The 17,985-nt window shown below is 38.2% G+C and overlaps 1 protein-coding gene across 3 annotated transcripts in view; it reads left to right on the top strand.

Annotated features, from left to right (window-relative positions):
* The window catches only part of KLHL32 (kelch like family member 32), a 217,667-nt gene that overhangs the window by 29,002 nt on the left and 170,680 nt on the right, over positions 1 to 17,985 (top strand). The window lies entirely within an intron of this gene.

Below are 17,985 nucleotides of genomic sequence, written 5' to 3'. Positions count from 1 at the left end.
CAAAACTGATGTATACTTTGTATTGTCTCATCTAATTTTCTGACTCATAAATTGCATTAGTTATAATTTAGCTAATTAAGTTGTATACCTTGTGAGATAAGTTTTTTATATATTTTTTAAATTTAGCTTTTATTTTTAACAGTGTTATATAAAGAGACAAATAATCCACAAGGCTTGTTATGTAGAAGTATACATGAGGCAACTGCTTTTAATTATTTTAGCTGTCTCTTTAGATAACAGCAGATCCTGGAGCAGTGTTGTTTTGTTCAATGCCATTTCATTACAGTGTCAAATCAGAGAAAAAAATTCATTTTTTTTCTGGGACCACTGGCTGTGTGAAGTTTGCATGTTCTCCCCATGTCTTCATGAGTTTTCTCCAGGTACTTTAGATTCCCCCCACATCCTAAAAATGTACACATTTGGTTCATTGGTGTGTCTACATTGTCCCAGTCTGAGCAAGTGTGAGTGTGTGTGAGTGTACCATGTGATGGGGTAGCATCCTGTCTAGGATGGCCTTGTGTCCTGAGCTTCCAGGATGGGCTTCAACCACCTAAGACACTGAATTGGAATAATTGGGTAAATAATTATCTTACTTGTTTTCATTAATATTTCTTAAATGTATGTATAGCTTGTATTTGTTTCATTGTTTAATATTAAAAGTGTTTTGAGCATTTTTTAAAAGAGGCTGGGTGACTTTTTATGACCAGAAATATGCTACTGGAACTTAACTCTTGTTTTTACGAATTAGCCTATGGTAAAATTGAAACTGCCTTTGCAAAGAATATGACAGCAAGAGAAATTTGTAATGACTAACTCCATCTTGCTTCTAGCCTCACAGGATGGCTGGACTCACCTATTCCTAGGTGTAGTCCTAGCTAACCATGGGAGGAATTTAGTTAACTTTGAAGCAAAGATAATAATAGTCACTCCATAAAACTGATCCTTCCTTGTTCAGGGTCTGAAACTATCTTACGTAAGACTAATGAAAGGCCACAAGATTAGGATTATGAGAGGGGCCTGAATTCTATGAAGATGTAGTCATAGTTTTCCCTTCTATAATCATTTACTGCACTGTAGTAAATATATTATCACAAGATTTGTGACTTCCCAATTGTTCCTGTAGATAACATCATTATTATAGAACCTAAGATTGGTGTTTTAAGATGTTTTCCAGACCTTTGCATTCTGGTGACCTATTGACTCCACTGGGACCCATGACTCATGAAGTCCTATGGCCCCAACCCAGAGGCTGTCTCAGCACATGAGGACTGTTTTCCACAACCCTGTGATTTCATCCCCAACCAATCATCAGCACCCATTCCCTAGTCCCCTGCCTGCCAACTTATCCATAAAAACCCTAGACTTTGAGTTCTTGGGGAGGCTGATTTGAGTAATAAAGTCCTGTCTTCTCACTTGGCTAGCTCTGCATTAATTAAGCTTTTTTTTTTTTCGATTGCAATACTTTTCTACTGCTGTCTTGGTGAATTAGTTTTGTCTGTGCAGTGGACAGGAAGAATCCATCAGTTGATTACAAATTTGATTTATTATACATTATTTCCAAGAATCTATCAATAATGTTATGTGAAAACTTACTTTATTTACTTCCATATTTCTCAGTAACATGTTTATGTTGCCAGTCTAGGTTTTTCGTGTTTGAGTCTATTAGTTTCCCATAAAGGAAGGTGAAAGTTAAGTTTTTTTTGCTGGCTGTGTTGACTCATGCCTGTAATCCCAGCACTTTGGGAGGCCAAGGCAGGAGGATCACTTGAGGCCAGGAGTTCAAGACCAGCTTAGCCAACATGGTGAAACCCTGTCTATACTAAAAATACAAAAAATTAGCTGGGTGTGGTGGCACATGACTAATCGCAGCTACTCAGGAAGCTGAGGCAGGAGAATTGCTTGAACTGTGAGCTGGAGGTTGCAGTGAGCCAAGCACCACTGCACTTCAGCCTGGGTGACAGAGTAAGACTCCATCTCAAAAAAAGAAAAAGAAAATTTAGCTTTCTTAACTTATTCCCTGAAATCACCCCATCGTATATACAGGCTTCCCATCCCTCTATTCTCTCAATTAGTTACACTAATACTTTCAATGGATCATTATTTCATTTTTATATGGTTATGGCAATATAAGTGTTATTTATATAATCAAACTATGATTACTTTTCCTTTCCTGGGCAACTTTTTCATTAATAGTCGTCTTTTTTTTTTTTGCTTAGGTTTTTATATTGTTATCAACAATTCAATCCTCAAACTCTCCTCTAGCTGTAAATTGGTAGAAACTACATTAGGTTTTCTGTCTGTTTCACCTTCTGGTAAAAGTCTCTCTGGATCCTTCTGAACTGATCCAGTTTGCCTGTTCTTCATAGTTGCAGTTTGGGAACTTCCTTTGTCATCACCTGAGAATTCCTACCATCTCTTTCTTGTGTTGAATCCTTGATTTCCTGAATCACATGTCTTCCTTTTCTCAATACACTCCCTTGTTTAAGGAAAACATCCTCTAATAACTTCCTGGGAAACAATGCCTAAAAGATAATTGCTTGTACTTTGCAAGTCTGAAAACATCTTTATTCTATTTTTAGACTTTAAAAATTGATAATTTGTTTGGATATGGAAGTATACAGTGGAAAAAATAGTTTTAGTTTTCTTTCCTTCTATTTTTTCTTTGCCTAGGTAATTCTCTGTTCTTTTCAAATTTTTGGTGATGCTTGGATATTCACTAATATTAAAGAGAAAAAAAGCTGGGTGGAATCTCTGAGCACATGGGCAGGCTTGTTATGCAGGGATTACCCCATAAAGTGATCTGGTTGAACCATTTATTTGGTAAACCTATGATGTCAGACTCCTTAGGTTTAGTGTTGGCTTAGTTGTATTCCCCAGAGAATCATCTTCTAATTTCCCTGGATGATAAAAACTTAGCTGCTGGCATTCTGGAAGCTGAATAGAACATGAAAGCTTAGGGGCTACACGTTTTCTTTGTCAACTTACACTCTTTCTTTTTCAGATGGCACCTCCACCTTCCACTGAACCTGGCATTCCCCAGTCTAGAGATACTTTTATTTTCTCCAGAGAGCAAATATCTGATCTGTAACTGGGATGAGACAGACAGTAGCCATACAGTGCAGATTAGGATAAGGGACCTAGGAGTTCAAAGTGGTTTTTAAATAGATTTTTCCCCTAGTTTTTCTATTGTCAGCTGTCTTAGCCAGCCTGGGCTGTTATAAGAAACTACCATAGACTGGTTAGCTTAAACAAGAAACATATTTCTCACAGTTCTGAAGCTTAGAAAGTCAAAGATCAAGATGCTGGCAGATTCAATGTCTGGGGAAGACCTGCTTCCTAGTTTACAGATGACCATCTTCTGGTTGTATTTACATATTATTGAGAAAAGAGAGAGGAAGCAAGCTGTTTTGTCTTCTCTTATAATAGCGCTGATCTCAACATGAGCTCTCCACTTTTATTACCCAATTGCCTCCCAAAGCCCCCACCTCCAAATACCATCACATTGGATGTAAGAGTTTGAACACTTGAAGTTTGGGGGAGACACATTCAGTCCATAGCATGAACCCCCTGCTCATACCATTGGTTCCCGAATCTTTTGGATAATATTCCTTGATACAAATTGAGTTTTTTCTTTGAAGTGCCCCCTGCCAGATTGGAATTCACTTTTCTTGTCTCCTGCTGAGTCCATTATTATGCATCCATCTGTTCTCTATCTTTAATAAGTTTTTTATTTTTAATTTCTTCTCTTGTTTTCCTTGATCTTGGGGGTTTATTATTCTTGTTTCTTCATCTCTTTACTATGATTTCAGTGAGGTTTATTTACTAAGGAGAAAAATGAAAAAAATATTTTAAAGCAACATTTTCTAAAATTAGGGCATGCGTTATACTCAGTGCAAACATTTGAATGGACATGTGTTCAATCTGACATTTTCAACTGGAATCCTGTTGGTAAATGTGTTAGTCCATTTTCACACTGCTGATAAAGACATACCCAAGGCTGGGCACAGTGACTCACACCTGTAATCCCAGTACTTCGGGGGGCCCAGGTGGGTGGATCACCTGAGGTCAGGAGTTTGAGACCAGCCTGGCCAACATGGTGAAACCCTGTCTCTACTAAAACTACAAAAATTAGCCGGGCATGGTGGTGGGTGCCAGTAATCTCAGCTACTCTGGAGGCTGAGGCAGGAGAATTACTTGAACCCAGGAGGCAGAGGTTGCAGTGAGCCAAGATCATGCCACTGCACTCCAATCTGGGTGACAGACAATCTGTCTAAAAAAAATAATAATAATTAAAAAAAAGATATACTGAGTCTGGGCAATTTACAAAAGACAGAGGTTTATTGGACTTATGGTTCCATGTCATATGGCTGGGGAGGCCCCACAATCGTGGTGGAAGGTGAAAGGCATGTCTCATATGGAGGCAGACAAGTGAAGAGAACTTGTGCAGGGAATCTCCCCTTTATAAAGCCATCAGATCTCATGAGACTTATTCACTATCATGAGAACAGCACAGGAAAGACCTGCCTCCATGATTCAGTCACCTCCCACTGGGTCTCTCCCACAACACTTGGGAATTTAAATGAGATTTGGGTGGGGAAACAGCCAAACCATATCAGTTAGTTTCATTTTTATATACCTTTTACTAATTAGGAAATTGAGATGTGGATAAATACAGTAACTTCATGAAGGTCACATAAGCACTATTGGAGCCAGAATGTAAACCTCTTCCTCCAACAGTCTTCTTCCAGAACTCACTCTTCTTACCTGTATATTATACTGCACCTCCATGTGGTACAGATTTCTTATTTTACAAAAGTATAGCTTGGAAGTCTCCATATCTTTGAGTGTGTTGTACTTCTCATTTGGAAAGCTTTCTCCTTTCTGTCTATCCTTTAGTGCTCCCTTGCTTAGTCTTTCTCCAGTATTCTAACACATATGCCTCTCCTTTGGTAGGATAATATGGTGCAGCAGAATGTAAAAGCTGGGTTTGAGTCTCAGCTTTAGCAGCTACCAGTTTTACCTTAAGCATTTCTGCTTGCTGAGCCTCTGGTTTTTCTTCTGGAAAAAAATCCCGTTTAATTCTTATAATGATCGATTGTTGTAAGAAGAAAATATAGCACATATACACCATGGAATACTATGTAGCCATAACAACAATGAGTTTGTGTCCTTTGTAGGGCCATGGATGAATCTAGAAACCATCATTCTCAGCAAACTGACACAAGATCAGAAAACCAAACACCACATGACTCACTCATAGGCGAGTGTTGAACAATGAGAACGCATGGACACAGGGAGGGGAACATCACACACTGGGGTATGTTGGAGGGTGGGGGACTAGGGGAGGGACAGAGGGGGTGGGGAGGTTGGGGAGGGATAACACTGGGAGAAATGCCTGATGTAGGTGACAGGGGGGTGGAGATAGCAAACCACCATGGCATGTGTGGACCTGTGCAACAATCGTGTAAGATCTGCACCTGTACCCCAGAACTTAAAGTACAATTAAAAAAACAAAAAGAATTAAGTGTAATAACACATGTACATACATACACCTAGCCTCATATATAGGCACTTGAACAACAGTATTTAACAAACATTAAAACGGTGTTTCTCCAGTTTTAACGTTTCTTGGAGATGTAAGAAGTGTATGAGGTTTTCCAAGACAAAAAATAGTAGCACATTAAGGTATATAGTGATTTAAGATACAATTCTAATTTTAGACATTTTAAAATGAGGAAAATTTGTTCATCTCTCAATAGAAGAAAATGCAGAATGTCTTACGCTGTTAGGGTAACTGCAAATGTGGATGTTATGTCTTTAATTATAAGCTCTTTGATTTATGCCAAGGATTATAAGCTCTTTGAAGACAGAGACTATTTTTAATCTTGTTATGTCATTCTTGATTAATGGAAATGTATTAAGCATTTAACAAGTATTTGATGAATGAACAGTCTATATGTTACAACTTAAAACTAAGACCATTTCTGTATTGGAAAATGGAGTCTGGATTACATCTAGATCACAAATTTGGGAAATCTAAATTGCATATTTTCTGTTTGCTAGAAGGCAGAAATTAATCACTGGAGAACGGTCACTTGCTATTGGATTAAGAACTTTTTAATACAGGGCTTTCTAATTAAGTAAAATAATTACGTATATGCTGTAATTTTGTTGATTTTGTCATATTATAAAGTAATATGTTATTTATCTTACAAATAATTTCTGTACTAGGAAAACACTCAAGATTTACATTGTCTCATCTATAAAGATGAAGATGAATAATTTAATTTAATTTTAGCTGGTGTGAGAGCTTTAAGAAATTCTTTAATAAAAAATTTTTCATGGCAATATTTTTAAAAAGCACCTCAGGATGTTATAATTGCAGGTTAGGTTATTTTGACAAGACTGTGTAACCGATCCATGCATTTTATGTTTCTATTCATAGAGGAGTGATGGAGCTAAAAATTAAATTAAAATAAGAGCAGAAAAGGGGTGTGCTAATGTGACTGGAATAACTTACACGTTATATTTTAGTTTGGTTCCCAAGGTCTCCAGCTGTATTCATGAGGGTGACTAGATACTATATCCTTATTCTTATATAAAGAAATTTTTAATATTTAGTATAACATTTTATTAGGGAATGAATTTCATTATACAAACAAAAACATCATGATTCAATGTATGCAAATAATCTTTCATTTTTAAAACAGAATTACATTGTACTTTTACTTTATCTACTTTGGAGGATTTTGTAAGAATACTGGTAGTCCTTGAGGATTTAAAATAGTGAGCAAGATAGGTGTGGATCCTGTCCATAAAGACAGAATGACCAGATAGTTTATCATCCAAACTGGGAAACAAAAGAGAACAAATGGAATGTGATTAGTAAATTGCACTGGGACAATATGCAAAACTGTAACCATCTCAGAATGAATGGCGACCCCACTTAAAGAACTTATTGTCTAGGGAAGGGTTATGGGTGGAAATGAAGCTAGGGCAGTAGATCCCCTGCCTCAACAAATAATTATATATAGTGCTGATTATGCTGTGAGTGGGGATCTATGGGTGCTATTGAATTATAGAGGAGAGTAATTAACTGTGACCTGGGAGGATCAGGGAAGGCTTCCCAGAGGAAGTGGTATCTGAAACCTGCAGGATGAATAGGGGTTAACCAGCAAAAAAAAAAGGGGGTAGAAAGTTCTGAACAGTGAGGATGGCAGTTACTGGTACCCTGAGGGGAGAGAACAATTGAGTGTGAATGAGTAGATTTGTATGACTGTAACTAAAGAAGAAGGAGTAAGTGACAAAACACAAGGCTGGAAGTATTGGGAGGGTTACTATTTTAAGAAGTTTGACCTTATCATAACAGCTTTAAGCAGGGCAGTGAGATGATCAAGTGGGCCAAGAATTATTGCCTGTATTCATTTGACCATCATGTATCTGGTTATCTTGGCTAGAACTGGGTCTTCACATCTCTCAGCACATGGAGCTAGGCAGTGTTTCTCCTTCCTTATGTGGGTGGATCCAGCAGTAGGACTGGACTGGAAAGAATTCAGAAAGGGTCCTATCTGACAGACTAGTGGGTTACCCATGGAAGGTAGCTTGGTAGAAGGCATGCCATGGAAAAAAAATCACCCTAAGTTATGCAGAAGGCATGCAGGTGTATACACAGCTTGGCCTCAGAGATGGAATGTTGGTAGTGATCGTGCTTCAGGCACATGGCTGTGCTTCTACACTTTAGATCCTCATCCCTCTCTGCATGGGTCCCCACAGTACTTACGAAAGCTGGAAGGGAGTGTTCTGGTAAAACAAGCAAACTTTATGACTAGGTGTAGCAAGCAACTTCCCAGAGGAAATTTCTTCCAAGAGTGGTGAAATTTAGCACCTAGAGAAAGATGAGCAGTGATTGGAAAAGTGAAAGCTGGGGGCCAGATGCTTTAAGGGGACAGTAGTGGAGAGGCCACTGTTTCAGGGCCCGGGGGGCCTCCAAGGTCATGGTTTGCTCAGCATGCCTGTGGCCCAGCTTTGTCTGAGCAGAGCACAGATCACCCCAGACCTGGAGGCAGTATGGTCAGTAGGCCTGGCACAGCCTCTGAGCCGTAGTAGTATGGAAGATACTGGCAAAGGGCTCCCATAACAAAGTACCACAGACTGGGTGGCTTGAACAACATGAATTTATTTTATCACAATTCTGGAGGCTACAAGTCTGAGATCAAGGTGTTAACAGGGTCGATTTCTTCTGAAGTCTCTCTCCTTGGCTTGCAGATGGCTGCCTTCTCCCCCTCACGTGGTCTTTCCTTTGTACTTGTATGTGTTTTAATCTCTTCTTAGAGGGATTCCAGTCATTTTGGATTAGGGCCCACCCAGTAAACTTTTAACCTTGATTACCTCTTTAAAGGCCAAGTCTCCAACATAGACACATACTGAGGTATTGGGAACTAGGACTTCAACACATGCATCTTGAGGGGACCCAATTCAGTCCATATCAGGGCCTCCTTTGGAGACACCAGCATGCTGTGGTTGCAGGTTCTGATCCTTGGCCTTTGGTGTCTATGGATCAGGAAGGCCTAGGAGCATTCGAATCATCTTTAGAACAATGCCAAGTGTGTTATGGGTCCTATTTTTCACTTTCAGTGACAAAGGTATTACCTTACATAGTCTGTGAGCATCTTAGTTGTTGGAAACTTCCTTTGTACTGATTCAAAGTTGATGTTGCCTTAGCTCTCCTGCTGTGGTACTAGGTGCCTGAGGCTACTGGTCTTTGGTTTCTTTAGCACTTCAGGGTATGACTGTGTCCTAGAATCAGTTCCCTTTTTTACTGTTAGGTGTGGTTAAGGGTATGGGCTCTGGAGTCAGTCTGTTGGATTTGAAGCCTGATATCACTACTTACTAGTTGTATGTCTTTCAGTAAATTCCTTGACCTCATTATGCCTTATTATCCAGATCCATACAAAATGGGGATAGTAAATAAGGTAGGGAAAAGTTAGCACAGTGCTGGACACTTATTAAGTGTTTAATTAAGGTCCTATCATCTTCATCATTATCATCACCACCATCACTGTTGTTTCCCTTGAATATGATACTGAGAAAGGCCTTCACTGCCATTCACATAATGACCTGTGCAGGTGGAGGAGGACTAGCATTTCCCCTATTCTTACTGAACAATTCTTGTTTCCCATACTTTTCCTGGTCATCTTCCCATAACTTGTCTTTCCCATGCAGAAGCCCAAAACTCCTTTACCTTTGATTACCCTAAGATTGTATATAAGGCCAAGTTCTAACCACTCCTTTGAGTTACTCATCACTGGGGGCTCCCACATCACTGGGGGCTCCCATGTGTATGTATGTCGAACATGTAATAAACGTGTTTGTTTTTTTCTTTCAAAATTCTAAGCTATTATTGGAGTATTACACTAAAACATTATTAAACAAATATATGAAAATACCAAGAATAAACCAGTGTTGACAAAAGGAATCAAACTCTGTAAAATATTTTGAACAGATTTATTCTGAGCCAAATATGAATGATCCATGGCCCCTGACACAGCCCTCAGAAGGTCCTGAGAACATTTTCCCAAGGTGTTCAGGATACAGTTTGGTTTCATATATTTTAGGGAAACATAAGTCATCGAAATACAAGTCACGAAAGATGCACGTTGGTTTGGTCTGGAAAGGTGTGAAAAATAGAAGCAGGGACTTCCAGGTCGTAGGTAGATTCAAATATTTTCTGACTGAAATTTGGTTGAAAGAGTTTAATTATTATCTGAAGACCTAGAATTAACAGAAAGGAATGTCTGAGTGAAGGTAAGGGGTTGTGGAGACCAAGGTTCTCATTACACAGAAGTAGTCTCCAGGTAACAGGCTTCAGAAAAAATAAATTGTAAGTAGATTCTCTCCTGGCACTGAAAAAAATAAAGAAAAAGGAATGGGATTCTCTTCAGAATGTAGATTTTTCCCCACAAGAGTCAGCTTTGGAGGACTATTTCAAAACATGGCAAAGAAAACATATTTGGAGTTAAAATATTTTGATTTCCTTCTTTATCTGCCTTGTGATGTTATGCCAGAATCAGGTTGGAAAGCAAGTCATGCTATATAGGGTTAAATAAAACCCTTTGGATGAGACTTTATGTTTTGTAGGTCATGACTCCCCAGACCTCTTAGATAGGAATTCGGTCAAGAGAAGAAAAAGGTCAGGGTCGAGTCTTCACCAGTCTCTTATATGTTGGTAGGATTGGTATGCATCCACAGAATTAAGGTAGCCTAATTTTTAGTATCTTATATTTATTGATTATATTAAACCAAATTAGCTTGTCTGGTCCTTGTTTCCTTGCATGCCATTAAGATGTATAAGACACTTACTTTTTTCCTTCCCCTTTTGTTACTGGCCAGGCTCATTCTGCCTACGTGTACCAAGCAAATCACTGTGGTGACAGTTTTGGCAAAAAAGAAAATATTTTATTCACAAGGCTGCCATGTGCAGGGCCAGGGATACAAATCTCAGATCCACTTCTCTGAAAATAGGGCTTGGAGTTATGTATGTGACAGAAAGTGGGGTGGTGTAAAGTATAGGGAAAGATTATTGGTGAGTCAGCAAGGTAAGGTAATTGGGGTTTCTGCACAAGGATAATGGAGCTATGTGGTTCTTCATAGGACATATGTACAGAAAATGTTGGCACTAGCCACCATTTTCATCATAGTCAAAGTGGAGCTTTTGACTCTCTGATATCAAAGGATTCCTCTTCAGGTAGCTGTTGCAAGCCCAACCTGTGCAACCAACTTGTGCAGTTGAAGGTCTCAACTGGCTTGAACTAGACAAAAGCTGCCCCCTAGTTTCTGAAAAATAACTATAAGCACCATTACTACTGTGACCCACAGGCAGAGATCTTACCCATACGGTAGCTAGTGGGAGTTTAGTTATGTATTGTTTGGTCATGTGACTTGCTAGTGGGGGTTTTAAGATGAACTAGAAGTCAGTCATTAAAAGCTAGCCAGCTAGTTTGGAGGGCTTAATCATGTTTCACTTGCTCACTATTATAGTTTAATAAGATATTTATTTTGTCTATGTAAACATATTTTCAAGTTTGACTTCAAAAAAACTAAGTGAGACTATAGCAACTTTGAAACATAAAAGTTTCAAAAGTAAAACTTTTACTTCATAAAAGTAAAGACTATAAAGAGGTTAGACCCCCTCAATACTATGTATCAGATTATAGATAGATTCACAGCCGAATTCTACCAGAGGTACAATGAGGAGCTGGTACCATTCCTTCTAAAACTATTCCAAACACTAGAAAAAGGGGATTCCCCTCTAACTCATTTTATGAGGCCAGCATCATCTTGACACTAAAACCTGCCAGAGATACAACAATAAAAGAAAATTTCAGGCCAATATCCCAGTGAACATCGATGCAAAAATCCTCAATAAACTACTGGCAAACTGAATCCAGCAGCACATCAAAAAGCTTATCCACCATGATCTTGGCTACAGTAACCCAAACAGCGTATTATTGGTACCAATACAGATAGATAGACCAATGGAACAGAACAAAGTCCTCAGAAATAATGTCACACACCTACAACCATCTGATCTTCGACAAATGGGGAAAGGATTCCCTATTTAATAAATGGTTTGCTTTCATCCTTGGGATGCAAAGGTCTTTCAACATATGCAAATCAGTAAACATAATTCATCACATAAACAAAACCAGTGACAAAAATCACACTATTATCTCGATGCAGAAAAGATCTTTGATAAAATTCAACAACTCGCCGGGCGCGGTGGCTCAAGCCTGTAATCCCAGCACTTTGGGAGGCCGAGGCGGGTGGATCACGAGGTCAAGAGATCGAGACCATCCTGGTCAACATGGTGAAAACCCGTCTCTACTAAAAATACAAAAAATTAGCTGGGCATAGTGGTGCGTGCCTGTAATCCCAGCTCCTCAGGAGGCTGAGGCAGGAGAATTGCCTGAACCCAGGAGGCGGAGGTTGCGGTGAGCCGAGATCACGCCATTGCACTCCAACCTGGGTAACAAGAGCGAAACTCCGTCTCAAAAAAAAAAAAAAAAAAAAATTCAACAACTCTTCATGCTAAAAACTCTCAATAAACTAGGTATTGATGGAACCTATCTCAAAATAACAAGAGCTGTTTATGACAGACCCACAGCCAGTATCATACTGAATGAGCAAAAGCTGGAAGCATTCCTTTTGAAAACTGGCATAAGACAAGGATGCCCTCTCTAACCACTCCTATTCAACATAGTATTAGAAGTTCTGGCCAGGACAATCAGACAAGAGAAAGAAATAAAAGGTATTCAGATAGGAAGAGAGGATGTCATATTGTCTCTGTTTGTAGATGACATGATTTTATATTTAGAAAACCTCATCGTCTCAGCCCCAAATCTCCTTAAGCTGATAGCAACTTCAGTCAAGTCTCAGGATAAAAAGTCAATGTGCAAAAATCACAAGCTTTCCTATACACCAATAACAGACAGCCAAATCATGAGTGAACTCCCATTTACAACTGCTACAAAGAGAATAAAATACCTAGGAATACAACTTGAAAGTGAAGGACTTCTTCAAGGACAACTACAAACCGCTGCTCAAGGAAGGACACAAACAAATGGAAAAACCTTCCATGCTCATGGATAGGAACAATCAATATTGTGAAAATGGCCATACTGCCCAAAGTAATTTGTAAATTCAGTGTTATCCCCATCAAGCTACCACTGACTTTCTTCACAGAATTAGACAAACTACTTTAAATTTCATATGGAACCAAAAAAGAGCCGTATAGCCAAGACAATCCTAAGCAAAAAGAACAAAGTTGGAGGCATCACACACCTGACTTCAAACTATACTACAAAGCTACAGTAACCCAAACAGCATATTATTGGTACCAATACAGATATATAGACCAATGGAACAGAACAGAGTCCTCAGAAATAATGTCACACACCTACAACCGTCTGATCTTTGACAAATGGGGAAAGGATTTTCTATTTAATAAATGGTTTGGGAAAACTGGCTAGCCTTATGCAGAAAACTGAAACTGGACCCCTTCCTTACACCTTATACAAAAATTAACTCAAGATGGATTAAAGACTTAAACCTAAGACCTAAAAACCATAAAAAACCTAGAAGAAAGCCTAGGCAATACCATTCAGAACATAGGCACGGACAAAGACTTCATGACTAAAACACAAAAAGCAATGGCAACAAAAGCCAAAATTGACAAATGAGACCTAATTAAGCTGAAGAGCTTCTACACAGCAAAAGAAACTATCATCAGAGTAAACAGGGAACCTACAGAATGGGAGAAAAATTTTGTAATCTATCCATCTGACAAAGGGCTAATATCCAAAATCTACCAAGAATTCGAACAAATTTACAGGAAAAAAAATCATAGAAAAGTAGGCAAAGTTTATGAACAGACCCTTTTCAAAAGAAGACCTTTATGGCCAACAAACATATGAAAAAAAGCTCATTATCAGTGGTCATTAGAGAAATGCAATCAAAACCACAGTGAGATACCATCTCACACCAATTAGAATGGTGATCATTAAAAAGTCAGGAAACAACAGATGCTGGAGAGGATATGGAGAAATAGGAATGCTTTTACACTGTTGGCAGGAGTGTAAATTAGTTCAAACATGTGGAAGATAGTGTGGCAATTCCTTAAGGATCTAGAACCGGAAATATCATTTGACCCAGCAATCCCATTACTGGATATATACCCAAAGGATTATAAATTATTCTACTATAAAGACACATGTACATGTATGTTTATTGCAGCACTGTTCACAATAGAAAAGATTTGGAACCAACCCAAATGCCTATCAATGATAGACTGGATAAAGAAAATGTGGCTCATATACATCATGGAATAGTATGTAGCCATAAAAAAGGATGAGTTCATGTCCCTTTCAAGGGCATGGATGAAGCTGGAAACCATCATTCTCAGCAAAGTAACACAAGAACAGAAAACCAGATACTGCATGTTCCCACTCATAAGTGGGAGCTGAACAATGAGAACACATGGACACAGGAAGGGAAACATCACATACCGGAACCTGTTGGGGTTGAGGGGATAGGGGAGGAAGCATTAGGAGAAATACCTAATATAGATGATGGGTTGATGGGTACAGCAAATTAACATGGCATTTGTATGCCTATGTAACAAACCTGCACATTCTGCACATGTATCTCAAAAAGTATAATAATAAAAAGGAAACAAAAAATTAAGATTATAAAAAACAGGGACTTACTAGAAATGAAGGACATTCCACTAATGAACATTTCCTAAGGATGAGGGCAGTAAATAATTTCAATTATGTGAAAAAAATTGCTATATTTTAAGAAATGTGTGCTGTGTTTCTGGGGGTAAATGAGTAGCTTCCTCTGGAGAGCTTGGAGGGGGGTTTCTGAGTCTTCATCAGCAGTAAAGTTGTCTTGAGAACAGTCCACATTTTTGGTATTAAAAACACTAGTATTTGGCATCTGAACTACATCAGGAAAAAGTAAACAAAAGAAAAAATTGAGATATCTGTCACTGGAGCAAATCACTACATGATTCATATCTGTATTCTGTAACAAAAAAAGACACACAATGATGTTTATGGAGACCCTGTGATGTGTCAGTCCTTGCACTAGGTACACTATAGACACTATACAGCCCTGTGACAAGGTGGTATTATCTGTATTTTTAGAAAATGAAGAAATTGAGTCTTGGAAAAGGTAAGAAACTAGCCTAGCCTAGTTGTACATCGATATGTGCAAACAGCTTCATTTTGTATAATATAGGTTTTATTTTTGTTTGCAAGCTAGATTTATTTGGTTGTGTTTTTAATCACAATGACTGAAATTTGTGCTGCTAGTCTTTTGGGGGTCGTTACTCACTTTGAGATATATTACAGTAGCTGAACTTTTACACTGTTAAATGAAAACCACTGTGCCTGTTGTAGGGGAGGGAGAAAATCTTTTTCCTCTATCTACTTTAGCTTTTTCAGCAGGGCCCCTGTATGTTAGATCACCAAAGACAGATGCATTTCCATATTCATCACAGATACACATGGGAGCACCCAGTGATGAGTAACCCAAAGGAGTGGTTAGAACTTGGCCTTATATATGGTTTTAGGATAATCAGAGGAAAAGGGGTTCGGGGCTTCAGTATGGGAATGACAAGTTATGGAAAGATGACCAGGAAAATTACTGTAAATAAGAATTGTTCAGTAAGGTTTGTTGTGCAGATTGAAGTCAGTACCCTCTCCGTTGATAAGAGTTAAGAGTCCTCTTCTTCCTGGTCCAGAAGAGCAAGAGACCTTTTACAAAAAGAAATTATGAAAATTTTCTTTATAAGTGTAAATTTTCTTTACAAAAGGAGAACGGCACCCTGTATTTAGAGTTATTCTTGCATCTGCTGGTTCTCAATGGCTTTTAGGTCAAAATGATGCATGTGCTAAGGAGGCATATTTTGGGGTGGCTATTCTGGTACCCTCCCTGCCTTGTTTTTTTTATAGTAGTTATGCAACAGAGGCAAATCCCTTCCTCCTTCCTGGGTTCATTAAGCTGAACTGAGAGGCTGATGGATACTTAAAATTTTAACATGTTTCCTTAACTATTTATATATTCCTTGTCTTTAAATGTTTACTAAAATCAATAAATTCTCTGTTCACCAAAATAACATTTTCATTATTCAGTGTTTGACCACAAAGCTCCTGAGGGCCCAAGGACAGGGCCTGCTTGAGAAAGAGCTCAGAAGAGCCTGACTAGAGTTTGGTCTGGAAGAGAATCTTTGTCGTGCCAACGGCTCAGGAGATTGTAGATGGCCACAGATGAAAGAGATCTCAAAGGTGATCACTCTTAAGTGACAGGAAAAAAAAAAAAAAAGCCACCTCATATACTTGAAGCCCCACATAACACTCCCTTGGGGGTTGTGATAAATGTGATTCTATCTCTGAGAGTCTGTGAGCAGCCTTAAATGCTGGCTACCTGGAGAGCAACTCTGGCCTTTCTTCATATTGCTCAGCATTCAGCTGGCTCAGCTCTGATCATTTCTGGATTCTGCAGAGGGGAACTGCAGGAGAGGAACTGCAGGAGACTGGCCTGGATCTCCCTGGGCTATGGAGGAAAACAGCCTTGGATTAATCCATATACCAGACATGGGAAAAAGTGCAAGGAGGTGGGAAGAGGGAGAAGAGGTCTGGCTGGCTGGAGCTCACAAGTAGCCATGCTGTTTGCTCTACTTAGGGTGAGGGAAACTTTTTATGAAACAAATGTATTTGCTAACAAATTTTAATTCAATGTAGACATTTTAGTTTAGTATATAAATATATAGAGGACATAGGGAATAATAAATAGTAAATAATATGTAGTAAAAATAGTAAATAATAACAAACCTTTTCCAGGTTGATTAACCCGTAACTCATTTTAACTCACCTTTTTTAAAAAAATTAACTTTTATTTTGGATTTAGCAGGCACACGTGTAGGTTTGTTACATGGGTATATTGCATGATGCTGAGGTTTGGGATACAGATGATCTCATCACCCAGGTAATGAGCATAGTATCTAACAGGTAGTTTTTTAGCCCATTCTCCCAGCCCCTTTCTAGTTGTCCCCAAAGTTTGTGGTTCCTATCTTTATGCCTAAGGATACTCAACGCCTAACTCGCTTGTGAGAAGAACTTGTGGTATTTGTTTTTCTGCTCCTGCGTTAATTCATTTTGGATGATGGCCTCCAGTTGCATTTATGTTGCTGCAAAGGACACGATTTTCTTCTTTTTTATAGCTATTAATACATAGTATTCCATAGTGTATGTGTACCACATTTTTAAAATCCAGTCTACCACTGGTGGACACCTAGTTAAGTGATCTTTAAAATGATGTCCATTTCCCTTAGCTTTGTAGGATAATAATTTAACAATTTTTGAAAACACCTGATTTAGTGAATTTGTCTCCAAACGATAAATGTCTGTAGAATAGAATTTCATTTGTCTTATTTTTAATGATCATGTTTGAAATGAAACATATCAAGTTAGATGTGCCATTTAATTTGGGATTATTTTAATTTTAGGATTTTTGTTCTCCATTCAATTGTTGGAAGCGTTTTAAAAACATTGGACTTTCAGAAAGATTAAGGTTTTACACCTCCTTATAGTAATAAATATTCTTTGCAGTTTTAAAGCTCAAGTGTCCATGTCTGTTGGAGTTTGTGTTAGGCTACAAAAGACTGGAGTTTATAACCTAGATTCTGAAAGGACACTGTAGCAACATTAGGTTGCTAAGCAAGTCTCTTGGCTAATTAAACAACATGCCTTGAATTATTCTGACTGCCTGTGCTGCTTAGTTGTAATGGAGGAATTAAAAATGACACTCACTTTTAGGTTTCTTAAGGCTTAAATTTAAGTGAAAGGAAAGTAGAGACATACTATTTTTAATAATTAAAAAAAGAAAATAAGAAACAAAAATATAGTTGTATGAAAAATGTTCAAAACAACCTAACAACCTAATGTTCAATAAAATGGAATACTTAACCAACTTATACTATATGAAGTATTATGCACTCAGACCAATTGAGGGTTTGTACACAATATAACAAATATATTTCAGTCAGATTGTAAATCATAGCTCTTTTATACAAATCAGGAGAAATAGGCACAGCTTAACATATTCCTTTCATCAGCATTTTCATCCTGTTATTGTTTTTCAAAATAAAATTGAGCCAGAAGGAAGCCTATTTAGCTTATCCAGATTATAATTAATTTAGCCACTTGGGTGTATTAGAAAATGGGAGTTAGACCCTCTAATGAGGGTTGTAAAGCATGGTCCTTGACCAGGACCCAGACTATTCAAATAGTTTATTTTTCTGGTCAGAGTTACTCCAATGATTAAAAGCAAAGACAGGTGTTGGGGGTAGGCACTAAATGAGTAAGTATATAGCCAAGGAGCAGTTTCAAGCCTGACAACTGCATCCTGTTATGTATTTCAGTT

The sequence above is a fragment of the Saimiri boliviensis genome, chromosome 4, assembly GCF_048565385.1.
Source record: "Saimiri boliviensis isolate mSaiBol1 chromosome 4, mSaiBol1.pri, whole genome shotgun sequence".
NCBI lineage: Eukaryota > Metazoa > Chordata > Mammalia > Primates > Cebidae > Saimiri > Saimiri boliviensis.
This window is presented reverse-complemented; position numbering and strand designations above follow the sequence as displayed.